Here is a 17313-nt window from a genome sequence, read left to right as displayed (position 1 = left end):
TGTATAGATTATCTATATTCGTTAAGAAGTAGGATTTTAAAAATCGGTTCCTGCTTCTGACTAGAGCTGGGCATGCGCAGAAGTCTATTCAGTTTTATAATACTCTTGGGCAGACGTAAATTTAGCCTTAGCCATGTTTGCCTGGCAATTTCGCAGGTGTTAGCGCTAATCCATCTCTGATTTGCAGAACTGATTAATGCATCCTTAATGAGAAGCTTACAAGTTGCGAGAGGTATCTCCATAAAATTACTTATGCCTGGCATGCAGGTACCTTCTCTTGCAAGTTGGCCTGCCCTGCAGTTCCCTGGTATATCTCTGTGGCCTGGAACCCAGCATATGATTATACGATATTGTTTGGCCATCTCATTTAGAGATTGGCGACAACGTAAGACACACCTTGATGTTGTTTGGAATGCATCCAGGGCTCGTAGGGCAGCTGATATTCTGTTTATCTTTAACCATTTTACGACTTCATGAATAGCGTTTATTTTCGCTTGAAAAACACTACAGTGATCCGGCTGTTTAATATGAAACTATATGAAATATATTTGTATATACATATATGACTGAATCGGAAGTGAATATGATGCAAGTGAACAAATGGAGGGAACCAAAAAGGACAGGTTTCCAGTCTCCATTTCTTCGTAGCTGGGTGCCAGAAAGGCCTAGTTTCCAGTTTCTCTTAAAGCTTTCATTATCCTTCGATTTCATTGTGGAATTTTTTTCCGGGTGATAGATGTGGATGGACGAAACTGAAAAGAACGAGTTTATAATCTCCAAGTTTTCGTAGCTGGGAGTCGGAAAGGCCTAGTTCCTAGTCTTCCTTAAAGCTTCAGTTGTTCCTCACGTCGATTGTGCGCAATTTTTTTTTTGTGATGGAATTGGATGGATGGAAGGGGCCAGGAGGGCCCAGTGCTCAGTCTCCCTTGAAATTGCATTTATCTCCCATGACGATGAGGCCGTACTAAAAGTCGGAATGGCCGGGATTCCGTTGCCTTCATGGGCGGATAATGAAGATAGTGCAGACTTTTGCATACCTCGTGTGTGACCTTCATTTAAAATTAGATTAATTAGATTTGGGGCTAGTTTATTGGTATGGCCTTCTGGTTTTTGTAGGTATTTTTTGCTCAACCGTACCATTTCATCGGCTACACGAGGTAAGCAAATGGCTCTGGGAATGTTAGCGTTTTTTATATACCATGGAGCTCCTGTAATTATTCGCAAGGTTTTAGATTGCACTCTCTGAAGTTTTTCGATATTTCAAGACGTAGCAGTTCCCCACATTTCTATACCATATGTCCGTATTTGTTTTAGCATGGCTTTATACAGTAGCACTTTGTACTCATAAAAATATCTGCCGTTCGGAGTCGCCGTGAAACTGTAGGTCCCTCCATTTATGGAACAACATCACGACAAACGGCATAAATAGGAGGAGGAGCTCGACCAAACACCAAAAAAAGGGTGTACGCGCCATTTATTTCATTTCATTTGCTTGATATTAGAACCTTTCTTTTCAATATGATACAGCCATGTGCGGCTTTTATCAAAGTGAATTCAAAGATATTTTTTTCATTTTTTGTGGTATATTTTGACCATTAATTGTAACTGAAGGGAAAGTTCTTTTCCTTAGAGTAAAAGTAATATACACGCATTTGATTTCATTAACTTTTATTCTCCAGATTTTACACCATATTTCTATTACACCTATATGCCTTAGTAGTGTAGACGTTGCCACTTTTGGATCTTTGTTAGTCCAAAGTATTGCAGTATCATCAGTAAATGTTGATGTCATTATTTGGCTCGTCGTTGGCATGTCAGATGTATATAATACGTATAAAATAGGACCTAGAACGCTGCGTCTATTCTAAAATGCCGAGAGAAAGCCTTTTTGCTTTACAACAAATTATCTATTAGTGATGTACTTTTGCAGGCAGTAAACTAGTAATTTTGTGAATTTGGCCGCGCTGTCATACCTAATCGAATGCTTGTGCTACGTCTAAGAACAGTGCAGTGCAGTACTGTTTTATTTTTTTTTTTTTTTCAAAGGACTTTCGTATAAAAGACTCTATGCGATGAACGTGCTCAGTTGAACTATGTTTTGCTCCAAGTCCAAATTGGTGTTGGGGAATAGCTGTGTTTTCATGAATAAAAGGCATTATTTTGTGCCAGAGCAACTTTTCAAAAAGATTCGAGACAATAAACAATAGACTAATTGGCCGGTATTAGGATGCTTGGCTTAAATTTTTCCCAGATTTACCAATCATAGTGATTTCACAAAATTTCCAAGCTTTCGCGTACTGCCTACGAGAGATGGGGTTAATTCATGTGGCTGATATGAAGAACGGCAATATTGGGAAGCTCTTTTAGCGATTTTGGGGTGATTTTGCCGTAACTTGGTGTTTTTTTAAGTTTAAGTTCATTAATAACTGAAACTATATTATTTGTTTTAAATCAAATTAGCTTTTTTGGGGGTTGCAATATGTCTAGTGGTACACGCGTAGTTGCAGAAGATTGATTGGGAGTGGATACAGATTGCAGATGTTCAGCAAATGCGCACCCCTTTTCAGAATCTGTACGTGCCCAGTTACCATTTCCTAGCCGAATTAGTGATTCGTACCGTTTTGCGCCGATGCATATTATTTGTTACTGTCCCCAATGAATAATCTGTTTGATAAGTAGGAGTAATGCTGCACTGGAGTAAAGCGCTGAAAAATTGTAACTGATAACGCGGAAGTGTGAAAAAGTGTGTATGCAAAAATATCAACAGCAACATTGTGTCGCTACAACCAAACACAAACACACACAAGCCGATGTGTTGTGTAAATATATAACTAAAAGAAAGCAGTTGTTTTTTACGGGATAATTTTTGCTCAATATTTTGCTCTCTACGGGCTGCGGTAAGGGACTACGATACGTTGGTCAGTGTGCGCACTATTATGGTTTCCATTGATATTTTTCCTAACACACTTTTTCACACATCCGCGCTTTCAGTTAATTTTTCATTGTTTAATAAACGAAAGCCAAAAGCCAACAAGTGCAAATAGTTCATTTATCTAAAATTAACATTATTCAACATTGTTTTTAAGTTATTTTAATAAAAATTAAAATTTTTCTAAGTTTATTTTGTAAATGATTTAAAAATTTACTATTTGGCAACACTGTGTGGTGATAGAGCAATCAGCTGACACGGTTCTAAGGGAATTTTCAAAAATCCTGCCATAAAATCTACGTTACAACGATACGGAAGGGAAGTAATTTTTCACTTCCAAGGGGCTCTCATTAGTTTGATCGTAACAGCTGACAGGGGACTGCGTTTACGTCGGTGAGTGTTCGCAGCAATACGATTAGAAAGAAAATCGTGAAGATCTCTCTCCTTTTCTGATGGAAGAGAGCAACACAACATAACTATGCATTCAGACAACAATTTCTTGTATTTTGTAGAATGATATTGTTGGCAAGACCTTCTCAGCTCTCGTTTCTTTTAAACAAAATCGTCTATAGTCTCATAATTGTTCCAGTTCAAAACATATTTTGAGTGATGGAAATCCTTATTTTGACCTCTTTGATGCTCCATTGCTTGTCTGTTTGTGTGATGCAGCTGTTCACACCATTTAAAAAATTTTCAATTTCCCTTGAGGGTGATTAATTTTGCGCCACCTTGTAGTAATGCTGCATACTCAGTTTCGTTCCCTTATCGATTTATTTTTTAAAAGCTTTAAAATTTCAAAGTAATAAATTTTACAAAAGAACACTTATAAATATGATACTTATCCTATGACATCAGTGTGAGAAGGAGGATACATTCAGCTATCAAAAAATTTTGTTTGTGCTTTTCGCCAATACGTATATGCATACATTTTTTGCAGTATTCATTTGGTATACTTTGTTTGATAGGAGGAAATTTGAACTAGTTTTTTACGCTTTTATAAAACAGCAAGAAGAACGCAATGGAAAAGAAGCCAACATTTCTAAGAGCTGGATATATCTTCTTTCGTTGCATATTACTTGAGTTTAAAAATAAAAATTTAAAAAGAATTGGAAACTATAGAAAAATTTAAAACTGATTCCAGCATTACCGTATAAAATCGGTAGTTTTAAAAACAAAATAGTTCTGTATCTTTAAACTTTTTAGTTAAAAATATTTATGTATATAAAAATATCGTTATAAATTTCAAGGGCCGATGTTGAATGTGAACCACACCTAAACATCAACGACACCGTTGGACTTCTTTCTTTGGGGTTATTTGAAAGAAAAGGTGTACGTCGATAAGCCAGCAACAATTCAAGTGCTAAAGGATTAGATAATTCGGCACATTAACGGCATAGAACCTCAATTACGCCTCAGCGTCATCGAAAATTTGGACCATAGGATGGAGGTGTGCCGTCGAGGCCGCGGCAGCCATTTGGCCGATATTTTGTTCCATACGTAATTGAGTCGTACCAGTATTATCATAATAAAGAAAAATGACAATAATTTCCTAAAAAAATTCTATTTTATTCAAAATCAACACCGGCCCTTAAAACTTAACCACCCTTTATAATAAACGAAAAAAAAATAATTTGTTTCAAAACCATGAAAACTTTTTTTCGTGTTACTTTTTGAACTACCCACATATATGCGTTCCTTTACAACTTATGTCTATATTTAAAATTTGTATTTATTTGAAACTGAATGAAAACAACTACAAATAAATATTATAAAATATTGCCAATTAAAAACTTATCAGCAATTAAAAAGCAAATATAATAGACGTATATTTATTTTCCATACAGCTATAAATAATTGGGCATTTTGCGACTGGTACAATAATATTTGCAGCGGAATTTGTTTCTCTTTGATACTCCGTCAAATGTGGGCCGTTTAGTTACATCTTTAAATATTCCAAAGTATATTTAAATATTCCAACCCATCCACACGTAATGCTGTATGCATCCAGCGAACTAATAATTCTCAAATATTACCCAATTATCGTAGCATCGTCTGGTATTGAACGCTCATTTTCAAAATACACACTACTGGCCGATAAGTGACATATACATACACATATGTATATGTACATATATTCGCTAAAAATGTTTGTTTCCGTTTCGCGGGAATTAATTAAAATTTAAATGGTTTTGTTTTGCATTTTACCGTGCATATTTCAACGTTGCATTTAATTTTGCATTGTTTTGCACACTCAGTTCATGCATTACAATGTTTGCTGAGAGTGGAAGAATTTAATATTTACTTGCTTTCAATTCACCAACCACTCAGCAAGTGGTGAATAAAACGAAAATATTCCTTTGAAACCAACGCTGTTGTTGCCTTCACACAGACATTTTTTTTAAATATCTATAAAATTTGATTTACTTAACAGAGGTATCAGGTCAGTCCATAAGTTCGTCCGTATTTTCCCCATAATTTCACTTTTGTACGGTTTTTGCATACAAAAAATTATTCGCGGAATATAACGGAACTATTTATATTTTCTGTGATATATTGTGCCCTCAACAAGAGATTTTAATCACGGATAGAGGCACGTGTTGTTAAAAAATAAAATGTAATCTTCGAACGCTTCTGGGAGGCATATTTTGTATTTTTTTTATAAAAGTGGTAAACATGCAACAACTGCAGCTGCAGAAATAAACGCTGTTCAAGGAGAGAATACCGTGAATGAAAGGACTGCGCAAAAGTGGTTTTCAAAATTCCGAAGTGGTAACTGCGACGTGGAGAATGCCTCCGACGTCTTGCTCGAACTCATGGAAGCTGAGCCAAATTTCACAGTCGATATGATAGCTCAGAGGTTAAATTCATCGCATGGAACAGTTCACAGGCCCCTGGTTCAGTTGGGAAAGCTTCCAAAGCTGGGAAAATGGGTTCCGCATAAACTTTCCGTCGCCAACCTTCAGCAGAGAGTGAATGTGTGTTCTCAGCTGCTGCAATGGCTTGAAAATGAAAGTTTTTTGAACCGTATCGTTACTGGTGATGAAAAATGGGTCCTTCACAATAATCCTGTTCTCAAACGCTAATGGTTAGATAAAGATGAAACACCAGAACCGACCCCTAGAGATGGCCTTCATCCCAAGAAGATTCTCCTGTCTATTTGGTGGGATCTGGCCGGTATTGTTTATTATGAACTTCTGGAACCAAACCAGACAATAACTGCTGATTATTATTCCCATCACCTATCAAACCTGGATGAGGCACTTAAAAAAAATCGACCGTCTTTAGTGAATAGACGCAAAGTTTTGTTTAACCACGACAACGTAAGACCTCATACCGAAAGGCAAACATTAGGCAAGCTGAACGAGCTCGGATGGGAGTTAATGCCGCATCCACCATACTCTCCGGATATTGCACCTTGTGATTATCACCTTTTCCGTGGGCTTCAATCCCATATCAGTAATAAGTACTACTCCTCAAAAGAAGCTATAAAAAGGGATATCGAAGCGTATTTTGGCTCCAAGAACAAACAATTTTTTGAGCAGGGCATTAAAAATTTGCCTAAACGTTGGGAAGACATTGTAAATAATGAAGGAATAAATATTATTGATTAATAAAACTTTAAACATATTTTTTATTAATTTTAAAACCACCTTTAAAAAACGCACGAACTTATGGACTGGCCTGATAGTTTGGAGGCAAAACTTTCACATTGCACATAACATCAGGCTGTATTTCAGCAATAACGCGTCAAATGCTGTCTTCCAAGTACTCAGTTTTTGCGGGTTTATCAGCGTAGACATTCGACTTTACATACCCCTGGAGAAAGCAATCAAAAGAAGTCAAATCTTACTAGAGCAGTTGCAGTGATTCCACTGGCCCATAAAATGTACCAATCGGTGACTTATTTTTTAGGATGTGATGATTTTTCAACAATGCCTTGTGGATTATCATCGGAAAGTCAACTAGATTATATTAGGCTTCATAATTCTACACTCCTCTTATTTTTAAATACTAATTTTCAATAAAAGTCGATAAGATCAGTACAACGTGTGACACTACTGGCGACAAAAAATTATATCCGCAATGCGTCGCCATCGATTCTAACGGTACTTATTTTCGGTAATACGTATTAGGCGGTTGTCAGAAGCTTACGCTCATTATTTGGGGAATCGGTTTTTGTGCTAAGGGAAACTATTATTTATATTTTTTTATTATATTTATTTCTATTGTCTATATTCTGTGAGGAGCCTTACAATAGAAGTAAAAAGAAAAGAAATTGGCATTGGCGAGAGCAAAATCATAATAAAATTGTGAAAATAAAGCCGAAACTATCGACGGCTTTAACACCAATACGGTCAATAATTCAAAACTATGAAAATACTGGACCAATAGCAGAGCGTCCTTGTAAATTCGCAAAAAAGGACAAGCGCAACATTATAGGGCTTGTGCAGAAAGATGCAAAGATAACTGCATCAAAAGCGAAAGATGAAATAAGGAATACATTTCTAAGCTATATTACTGCTTCAACTGTTTTTTTTTAGTTGTAAGTTAGTTTTAAGTTGGCTATCATTGAAGAGTTGCTAGAAAAAAGTCAGTTATATGACTAATATATAGGCTAAAATGCAATGATTTCGAAAATCAGCTTATACACAAGATTTTCTCCAGATTTTGGAAAAGGGTTATTTTTCCGGACGAAGGTAGGTTTCACATTTTTGGAACCAAAGGAAGAAAAATTGTGTGGAAAAAGTCTGATGATGTGAGGGTGTATGACAGCAGTTGACGTTAGAAAATTCCAGTTTATTGATTCAACACTGGATACGTTATTAGCTTATTTGCAAATTTATAAGAAAGTACCGAGATGCTGGGGCTATCAAATGAAAATTTCAAAGAATAGTAGTCGCAAGCATACGGCTCATATAATCAGGTTATTGCTTCTCTATAATATCCCCAAGCTATTGCCAATACTTTCCACAATCGCAAGATTTAAAAACTACTCTATATATAAATATATACAAAGATTACTTCTATTAAATTTAAATATTTTTGTTAAGACAGAATTCGGTTTGAAATTTAGCTTCGTTTTTCGCTTTAGCTTCGCTATTCATACGAGTTATATAGTCACGACGTCGGCATTCTCAATTAAAGCGTAGTCGCGTTCAACCGATCGTCGTAGATTTTATTCACCTTGCAATATACGACATTTTCGTGATGCCCCAAGTAAAGATTTGAGTCGTTGATGGGTGTGAATGTTCCAGGCGGCAAGTGGCAAACAAACCACGGCCGGGCCACAGCCGATCATCGAGAGCAAATGAAAATATCGAGAGCGGCTGGCCTAGGACTATGGTGCATGAAATATTGAGGGAAAATTGTACCCTTTCCAAATTCATCAAACGCTTACTCGCATTCTAAGTGAGAATGAAAAGAACCATAAAAGTGGAAAAGAAAGGTTTCTGACCCGGAGGTGTTACTTCGAATTAAGTAAGGCGAGTAAAAGCGAATACGCTTTCGAAAGAATAAAATTGATATGATTATGCAAACGCTTAATAAAGTTGGAGCGATGTCGTACAATAAACACTCTCTCTTGGAGTGATAAAGCCCATTTTTATTTAAATGGTTGCATAAATAATTAAAATTGCTATTATTGGTCACCTAGCGGACAGAATCCACTACTTAAACATCACCAGTCTCTTCACAGTCCCAAAGTGATGGGATGGTGTGCATTGTCAATTAGTACAATAATTGCATCATATTTTTCCATTCGGTGGTTGCATAAAACTATATATCCCACCTTTTGTATAAAAGCATCAAAATGACGACCACGAGTAAGGAGAGGAACTCGGCCAAGCAACTAACGAAGGAATGGAAATACAAAAAGCATATTTTATAGTAGTAAAAATGTGTCACGCAGAATACGCTACTTTTGCTACAATTTATGGCATACGTCTTAGTTTATCCAGCTTTGCGCGAACTCTAATCGTTACAAAATTTCTCTAAAAAGCTTTGTTAAGGCAGAATTTTAATCTGGAGTTACCACTGACTACCAAGTAGCAATGGTTGTAGCAAACAACTGTTCATCACATGGCTGCATTACACCAAAAGCATTACACCTTTGCAGTAAAATGAATTTTCTGGCAAAACCATTTCCCCGCTGTAGTGGAATATTGGGCTGCGAAATGTGTACATATTTTTACCAAAGTAGTTGTTATTGTATACATTTGTTCCAAAGTAGTCGCCAGTACACACAAGCTTTAGAAAAAAATTTCAGTAGAAAACGAATAAACATATTTATACAAACAAGCATAGGTGTACATTTCCACGCCAAGTAATAGTGCAGCATTTTGAACCTTCTCAGCTTAAGGCAGCGTTTCTGCTCCAATTTGTTATGAACGATGCCCTACATATGGGACTATCTATAAAATTTACTGCTTTAGCCAAGCTTTTCTATGGTAACAGCACAAGAGATGGTTCGTACTTCTTCTCCGAGGTACGGGTGCTATTTTATAACATTTTTTGTTTCAGATTGTCGTTCAAAATTCAAGAAGTTGGGAGCGAACTCACAACCTAAGGATAAATTGTCTCAAAATAATACGCAATATCATCCTGCTAGGTCTATGCACTTAAACTCGTGCAATTGGATATGGCTTTGCGGCAATTTTGTTACATAAATTCAAAATGTTTGCTGCCATTTTGTGCAACGGTGCGTATGAGTAACCGCTTTGTCAGCGTTCTTAATGCCACAAATAAAACTTGTCATGCTTAAAAATGTTTATAATATAACTTAAATTAGTTGCACATTAATATTAAAAATTTTAATTCCTTCAGCATACCCTGACGAGTTAGAATTCCGTATATTTTTTGTGTTAATTTTAAGTAATTTCATATCTCATTCTTCAGTGTGTTTATCCATATTTGAGTATGTGTGTCGGTAATAATTTATAATAAAAAAAAATAAAACCTACATTATCAACTTATTTACAAGTATGCAGTTTAAGGTTTTATGAGCCCGTACTTGGATAAAGGGGGCCGCTGTAGAAACGTATTCAAGGAAGCCTGTTTCCCATGCCGGCCTAGCGGCTCACTGGTAGTGCCAGTACAAGGATCAGGTGCAATAACCCAATCAGCTATCCACCTTAAAAAACGTAAGATTAATGAAACTTCAACAAATAATGACCTCGGATTCAATACAACCACAACATTGACGCCAAATGTCGTCACGAAAAACGACATGATTAGGACAATGGAATGTTCGCACACTTTGTGAAATATCTAGGTTAGCCCAACTGAAAAAACAAATGCTTTTGTAGATATATGTAATAGTGAAATTCGGAATCAGCGAAACGAGTTGAAAGGGAAGCGGCGAACTACCTACCATGAACAACGACTCTGTTCTATACAGCGGCAACGCAGAAAGACATGAAAGGAGTGTAGGCTTGATAATATCAAAGCAAATAAAAGAGTCTCTTCATTCATGGAAATCCATATCAGACTGTGTCATCATAGCAAATTTTTGCAGTTCAGCGCACCGTTACATAACTGTGATTCAATGCTATGCTCCAACTGAAAGCACCAAAGAGGCAGTGAAAGATGCTTTCCATGACACGCTATCAGCTAGTCTGAGCCAGGTACAGAAAAGTGATATATAGTAGTTATCCTAATGGGGACTTCAATGCTAAAATTGGGAACAACAACTGAAATCTGAAGCAGACGATGGGTACGCATGGCTGCGGTACTCGTAACAACAATGGCGACAGATCAAGCTTAGAAAAAAAGGCGACCTTCGGGAATGCGGTAATTGGAGAGGCATCACGCTGCTCAACACTATTTATAAAATAATGGCAACTATTATTTTGAACAGACTTTAACCGGTTGAAATGCCATTACGCGATGAACAAGCAGGCTTCCGTTTCCACCGGAGTTGCGTAGATCAAGCGAATACTCTTAGCACAATTACTGAACAATCTTTAAAATGGAATATCCCACTTTATAAGGTGTTCTTTGATTTCTAGAAGACTTTTATACCTTTAAGCGCACTGCAATATGGTTTTCCCATGGAAAAAAAGGGTTTCTCCAAAAATTGGGCGGATTATAAAGGCACTGTACTATACTGTAGAGCTAACAGTACTCCACAATGGCGCCACAAGCACTCCACTTCTTTTCGTGGTCACATTTGACGAAGTGATGCAGTATGTTGAAAAAGGGAGCCAAGGAAGCCACTTGGACGCTATCCCGCCAACTACTCGGCTTTGACTACGCTGACGATATTTGCCTGCCTTCACACAGCAATTCGGGCATGCAGGCCAAAATCGAGTTCCTAGTCACCGCTGTCCGAAACGTTGGTCTGGAATAAACAGCGAGAAAACGGTAGCAATGCGAATCAATCATAAAAATCTCAACAATATTGTAATCGACCCAAATTAGGGGACATCAGAATTCGTTTTAGAGGTATGGTTCCTTCGACAAAGTTTCTTATTTTGATCCCTAGAATATGATTTTCACAGAGCAATTGGCCTTTTTTTTTTTGCCTCCTCACAAATCGACCCGGCCTAATACTTATATGTTATGTCCTTGACATGTCGGTCTCCTTGCCGCGGGGATGAGGCTTAAGTGGCGAGTTAACCCCATTCTATGGAGATTAACTTACCACGAACTAAGAGGGCAGCTCCATATAGGAATTGGGTATCCACTCAACCGCGGAACGGCGGAATTGGTGGCCACCAAGTACTATGTGGAGAGTACCGTACCGACAACCTGGCAGGAGGTGTAAAATGCATTTTCCTACAATGTGGAGGCTAAACAAGGATCTCTCTGCACGAGGTAACCCACTTCTGGGAAATCCTCCCGTCGAGCAATCGACGTCTCGGGCATCGGATGTGCAGGCCCGAACCCCACATTCCCCTATGACCGGAACTGACACCCAGGGTTCCGGAGGAAGCGCACTACTAGTGGTGAAACATGGCACATTGGCTATGCCAATGGAGAGCCGAGTGAGTGTGAGCGATACACCGCCGTCGAAATGATCTGAAGCAACTGAACAAGTTGTGGAGGATGTGGAGATGGCGGACAATCTCTCAGTAGACTCAGACGGATCTCTGGTACCGAGTAAGTCGTTGACAACGGTTAAACCTGGTGCGAATCAGGTAAGTACAGGTAAAAAGACCGAAGTTATTGGAGATTCGAACGCAGGTGTTGGTCTAACCGCAAGGCAGATCAAACGAAGAAGACGGAAGGCGAGGCAAGCCGAAGCACTAACTAAGGCAAGGACTCAAGCTCCGTCAACTTCGACACCTGTAACGGAAATGGGAAAGCGTGGCAGAACAGAGGATTCCTCTGTAGCGCTGCGCTCTTCCGGAAACGAAACGGGGTCTGTGCCAACGACCGGGAAGAGGAGAAAGGCAAAGAAGAGGAAAGTCGAGAGACGGAATTCGGAAATGCCTGCATCCTCGACCCAATCCAAGGCAGACAAACCTTTGCCTGACAAGGCAGAGGCTAAGGGACCTCAAATGTCGAATGACACTCTTCCGTCAACGTCTGGCGAATCATTCGCGAGAATGGCAGCAAAGGCAATGACGGTGGAGATACATATCGACAAACAAGATGGTCTACTGTCCAAAGGGCAACAAGACTATCTTGACAGCTATCTTTGGAAAGCTATCGGTGAGTCGAAAGACGCGCCGACGTTCGAGGGGAAAAGCGTGGTGGACGGCATCGTAAAGGTGCCCTGTTCCAATGCTTTTTCCCGAGAATGGCTAGAAAAAGCGATAGCAAAGATTCCAGCCTGCGAAAACAGCAAGTTCATTCTTGTTGAGAGTAGCAAAGAAAGGCTGGTACGAGCGAGTGTCTGGATTCCGGGTCCTTCCTGTAATTCAGCAGAACTCCTCAAACGCATCCGTGTTCAGAATAAGGATCTTGACACGACTCTCTGTAGAGTATACTCGTGCACCAGGCAGAAATCCGCTACCACTTCGGAGGCGGGTTCCCACCTGGTACTGGGTATCGATCTTGGGTCCCTCAAGGTGCTTAAGTCGAAGTACGGGTGCCGTCCTCACCTACATCTGGGGCGGATCCAGTTCCGTGTCCAGGATAAGGTGGAGGACAAAGCGTAAATATACTCAGTCTCATGACTGAAGTAATATTTACACAGATAAATCTGCAGCATAGCAAAGCGTCTACGGCTCTCTTGTGCCGTAGGCATGCAAAACTGCAAACATATGCTCACTCAAGTAGGACAGAGCCAGATGTCGAACGTTGCCGAACGCGGGGGCCGATTGCGCTCTCGCTTGCAGTTCAAGCACATTAGCTTACATTTGCTTGCGTACGGAATAGATTCGTATATTTGATATGTCCATATGATTTGTATGCATCTTTACATATAGATTTGAAAATTGCGCGAAATTGTATATGTATATGCATGTTTATATACATATATTAGTATACGACATATCTTATACCTTGGTAAATATTACCATAAATTTTTTCCTTCATATATAATAAAAAAATTAATAATAATAACATTAAAACAACAGGTATTATTAACAAACTTGGCTTTTTTTAAAATACTTCAAGTAAATAAAATTAATAATAATCAATAAGAAGGCATATGCATATACAAATACGTGAATTTATATATGTACATATGCGCATATACATACACATATATGCTCACTTAAGTAGGAGAGAGCAAGATGTCGAACGTTGTCGTTCGTTTGCTTTGTTCGTTCCGCGCTTTCGCTTGCAGTTCATTCAAGGTAACGGCAATGAGCAAGGTAACGACAAATGCGCAAGGTAACACTAATGAGCAAGGTAACACTAATGAGCAAGGTAACACTAATGAGCAAGGTAACGACACATTTTTTCGTGCGTGCAGCCGGCTAAATCGAATTATAAGACGTTATCACGTCAAAAAAAATATGATTATATATACACACAACTCTTATTTAATGATAACAGTATAATCAACGGGGAACATTTTTTCAATGGAATAATATCTCCTTCCCTTTCAGAACTTTTTCCTTCATCTAAAATACTTGCATCTTCTTCCCTAATTGTGCCTTGGTAACTGCTCATTGTAAGTAATGCTGCATACTCAGTTTCGTTCCCTTATCGATTTATTTTTTAAAAGCTTTAAAATTTCAAAGTAATAAATTTTACAAAAGAACACTTATAAATATGATACTTATCCTATGACATCAGTGTGAGAAGGAGGATACATTCAGCTATCAAAAAATTTTGTTTGTGCTTTTCGCCAATACGTATATGCATACATTTTTTGCAGTATTCATTTGGTATACTTTGTTTGATAGGAGGAAATTTGAACTAGTTTTTTACGCTTTTATAAAACAGCAAGAAGAACGCAATGGAAAAGAAGCCAACATTTCTAAGAGCTGGATATATCTTCTTTCGTTGCATATTACTTGAGTTTAAAAATAAAAATTTAAAAAGAATTGGAAACTATAGAAAAATTTAAAACTGATTCCAGCATTACCGTATAAAATCGGTAGTTTTAAAAACAAAATAGTTCTGTATCTTTAAACTTTTTAGTTAAAAATATTTATGTATATAAAAATATCGTTATAAATTTCAAGGGCCGATGTTGAATGTGAACCACACCTAAACATCAACGACACCGTTGGACTTCTTTCTTTGGGGTTATTTGAAAGAAAAGGTGTACGTCGATAAGCCAGCAACAATTCAAGTGCTAAAGGATTAGATAATTCGGCACATTAACGGCATAGAACCTCAATTACGCCTCAGCGTCATCGAAAATTTGGACCATAGGATGGAGGTGTGCCGTCGAGGCCGCGGCAGCCATTTGGCCGATATTTTGTTCCATACGTAATTGAGTCGTACCAGTATTATCATAATAAAGAAAAATGACAATAATTTCCTAAAAAAATTCTATTTTATTCAAAATCAACACCGGCCCTTAAAACTTAACCACCCTTTATAATAAACGAAAAAAAAAAAATTTGTTTCAAAACCATGAAAACTTTTTTTCGTGTTACTTTTTGAACTACCCACATATATGCGTTCCTTTACAACTTATGTCTATATTTAAAATTTGTATTTATTTGAAACTGAATGAAAACAACTACAAATAAATATTATAAAATATTGCCAATTAAAAACTTATCAGCAATTAAAAAGCAAATATAATAGACGTATATTTATTTTCCATACAGCTATAAATAATTAGGCATTTTGCGACTGGTACAATAATATTTGCAGCGGAATTTGTTTCTCTTTGATACTCCGTCAAATGTGGGCCGTTTAGTTACATCTTTAAATATTCCAAAGTATATTTAAATATTCCAACCCATCCACACGTAATGCTGTATGCATCCAGCGAACTAATAATTCTCAAATATTACCCAATTATCGTAGCATCGTCTGGTATTGAACGCTCATTTTCAAAATACACACTACTGGCCGATAAGTGACATATACATACACATATGTATATGTACATATATTCGCTAAAAATGTTTGTTTCCGTTTCGCGGGAATTAATTAAAATTTAAATGGTTTTGTTTTGCATTTTACCGTGCATATTTCAACGTTGCATTTAATTTTGCATTGTTTTGCACACTCAGTTCATGCATTACAATGTTTGCTGAGAGTGGAAGAATTTAATATTTACTTGCTTTCAATTCACCAACCACTCAGCAAGTGGTGAATAAAACGAAAATATTCCTTTGAAACCAACGCTGTTGTTGCCTTCACACAGACATTTTTTTTAAATATCTATAAAATTTGATTTACTTAACAGAGGTATCAGGTCAGTCCATAAGTTCGTCCGTATTTTCCCCATAATTTCACTTTTGTACGGTTTTTGCATACAAAAAATTATTCGCGGAATATAACGGAACTATTTATATTTTCTGTGATATATTGTGCCCTCAACAAGAGATTTTAATCACGGATAGAGGCACGTGTTGTTAAAAAATAAAATGTAATCTTCGAACGCTTCTGGGAGGCATATTTTGTATTTTTTTTATAAAAGTGGTAAACATGCAACAACTGCAGCTGCAGAAATAAACGCTGTTCAAGGAGAGAATACCGTGAATGAAAGGACTGCGCAAAAGTGGTTTTCAAAATTCCGAAGTGGTAACTGCGACGTGGAGAATGCCTCCGACGTCTTGCTCGAACTCATGGAAGCTGAGCCAAATTTCACAGTCGATATGATAGCTCAGAGGTTAAATTCATCGCATGGAACAGTTCACAGGCCCCTGGTTCAGTTGGGAAAGCTTCCAAAGCTGGGAAAATGGGTTCCGCATAAACTTTCCGTCGCCAACCTTCAGCAGAGAGTGAATGTGTGTTCTCAGCTGCTGCAATGGCTTGAAAATGAAAGTTTTTTGAACCGTATCGTTACTGGTGATGAAAAATGGGTCCTTCACAATAATCCTGTTCTCAAACGCTAATGGTTAGATAAAGATGAAACACCAGAACCGACCCCTAGAGATGGCCTTCATCCCAAGAAGATTCTCCTGTCTATTTGGTGGGATCTGGCCGGTATTGTTTATTATGAACTTCTGGAACCAAACCAGACAATAACTGCTGATTATTATTCCCATCACCTATCAAACCTGGATGAGGCACTTAAAAAAAATCGACCGTCTTTAGTGAATAGACGCAAAGTTTTGTTTAACCACGACAACGTAAGACCTCATACCGAAAGGCAAACATTAGGCAAGCTGAACGAGCTCGGATGGGAGTTAATGCCGCATCCACCATACTCTCCGGATATTGCACCTTGTGATTATCACCTTTTCCGTGGGCTTCAATCCCATATCAGTAATAAGTACTACTCCTCAAAAGAAGCTATAAAAAGGGATATCGAAGCGTATTTTGGCTCCAAGAACAAACAATTTTTTGAGCAGGGCATTAAAAATTTGCCTAAACGTTGGGAAGACATTGTAAATAATGAAGGAATAAATATTATTGATTAATAAAACTTTAAACATATTTTTTATTAATTTTAAAACCACCTTTAAAAAACGCACGAACTTATGGACTGACCTGATAGTTTGGAGGCAAAACTTTCACATTGCACATAACATCAGGCTGTATTTCAGCAATAACGCGTCAAATGCTGTCTTCCAAGTACTCAGTTTTTGCGGGTTTATCAGCGTAGACATTCGACTTTACATACCCCTGGAGAAAGCAATCAAAAGAAGTCAAATCTTACTAGAGCAGTTGCAGTGATTCCACTGGCCCATAAAATGTACCAATTGGTGACTTATTTTTTAGGATGTGATGATTTTTCAACAATGCCTTGTGGATTATCATCGGAAAGTCAACTAGATTATATTAGGCTTCATAATTCTACACTCCTCTTATTTTTAAATACTAATTTTCAATAAAAGTCGATAAGATCAGTACAACGT

This window comes from Anastrepha ludens, chromosome 3, assembly GCF_028408465.1.
Source record: "Anastrepha ludens isolate Willacy chromosome 3, idAnaLude1.1, whole genome shotgun sequence".
NCBI classification, from domain to species: domain Eukaryota; kingdom Metazoa; phylum Arthropoda; class Insecta; order Diptera; family Tephritidae; genus Anastrepha; species Anastrepha ludens.
This window is presented reverse-complemented; position numbering follows the sequence as displayed.